Below are 2,013 nucleotides of genomic sequence, written 5' to 3'. Positions count from 1 at the left end.
AGTCGCTGGAAGATGGTGTTTCCAGACTAAGGGCTAAATTAATTCACTTTTTGAACTTGGATTGATATTCTTGAATGACACTGGGATTACAATAAAACAGTCAAATTTCAGTCAATATTCTTAAGAAGTCACTGAGAGAAAATTAAACTTATGGAGGAAAAAAAAAGTTTAACAGTGAGTTTTACATTTTGGTGGGAAATGTCACCATTATCTAGGACTAATGATCTTAAATGAAGCCTGAATTTGTAAGATTAATCAAATTGGTCTATAATCCTTGCCTCTCAAGATGTGTTCTCAGAGAGCAGCATCTGCCTTATATCCTCTGGTGGCAGAAATTCTTCCACCTCTCCTGTGTGGGGAGATTTCCTGCTTGTCTCTGTATCACAGCTTTTCATCTCACACAGCTCCTGGCTCGGCAATGATGTCAGACTTGTGCTACATAGTTCTCGTAGTCACTACCTGCTATGTACCAGAGGCCAAGAGAAAGAACGCTGAGAACAGCCTGAAGCACAATCAGCACAGTTTTTCTTTTACAGCACTGGTTGATACAGCAAAAACATCTTTGTTTTAATAAATGGTTGTATTAGTTATTTATTGGTTCATACAAATTTATCTCACAATTTAACAGCTTAAGACAGCAAACATATAGTTTCTGAGGGTCAGGAATCCAGTTGTCACTTAGTTGGTTCCTGCTGGCTCAAGAGATTAAGGTTTGTTTTTTGTTTTGTTTTTTTTACATGACATCTTTGGTTTTTAATGTTGTTATTGTTGGTGTTGTTGTTGTTTTAATTATTATTATTGCTGTTCAGTTATAGTTGTTTCACCTTTTTCTCCATTGCTCTGCCCTGCCCCACACCACCCCCAGACTCAATCCCCTTACATTGTTTGTTGGTAGGAGCTGTGGATGTACCTTAAAGCTTGAGTAGGGACATTTATCTGCTTCTAAATTTAGCTTCATAGTTGTTTGCTGGCTTCAATCTCTTGTTAACTGTGCATCTGCAGTTATGGCGGTTTTACAACAGGGCAGATAGCCATCCCACAATAGGACAATTGGCTCCCCCAGGGCAAACAATCTAAGAGACAATGAGAAAGGCAAACCAAGATGAAACCATAGATATTTTTATAGCTTCATCTCAAAAATGATATGACCTCGCTTCTGCTTTGTTGTATTGGTGCTAAGTGAGTCAGTAAACCCAGGCCACACTCAGGGGAGAGGAGCAGACAAGGCTATGCATGACATAAAGAGGTGAGATCAGTGGCAGCCATCCTAGACTCTGCTTACCAGGCTGATCTTCTAATTCATTTTTAATCTCAAAGCCTCAACGCCTGTATACAAGAATGTGCAGCTCTCAGTGAAATCTGTGTTATTAAAAACAAAGAAATTAGTATTCATGAGTGGCTCTTCAAGGAGACCATGACCTTACCACAAACTGATGCGTTCACACATTTCTTATTAAGAATGCCCAGTGTAGTCATCCTCTAACATTATTCAATAGGAAACCAAAATTGGCATTTAATAAACAAAGATTTATTTTTAATGTGAAGAAAATATATTCTATTAACATGGGTATTTTCGTGAAGACCTATATCTTTTCTATTTCCACATGACTAAAACCAACTTATATTTCATTTTCATCATGAAGTTCACTTCTCTTTTCAGAAAATTGGGAGAATTTAAAACTTATCACAGGAGGACAGGTCTTCATACTCTCAGTCTGGCTGCTGTTCTCCCTTTCACTTTGCTGTCTGATTCAAGGCACCCCGTACCCTCATACTTGCACCTCCTTCGCAACTAAGTTCAGAATGAGCTGCCCCCAAGTACACCAAGCTTTTTGCTAGATTTATTACCTGCTGGTATGGTTAGCTATGAGTCCTTTGCTTGCTTGGTTGAGTTTCTATATTTTGCTTTAGAGACTGACATGTTTTATTTATTCTGCATGCAACTTAACAAGGAGAATATTTCTGTGTATTTAATAATATTGTTGTTAACTATATGTGTAAATATCCTAACAG

The sequence above is a fragment of the Phyllostomus hastatus genome, unplaced genomic scaffold (assembly GCF_019186645.2).
Source record: "Phyllostomus hastatus isolate PE091 unplaced genomic scaffold, TTU_PhHast_1.1 phas_contig_58, whole genome shotgun sequence".
Taxonomy (NCBI): domain Eukaryota; kingdom Metazoa; phylum Chordata; class Mammalia; order Chiroptera; family Phyllostomidae; genus Phyllostomus; species Phyllostomus hastatus.
Note: the sequence above shows the minus strand (reverse complement) of the source record.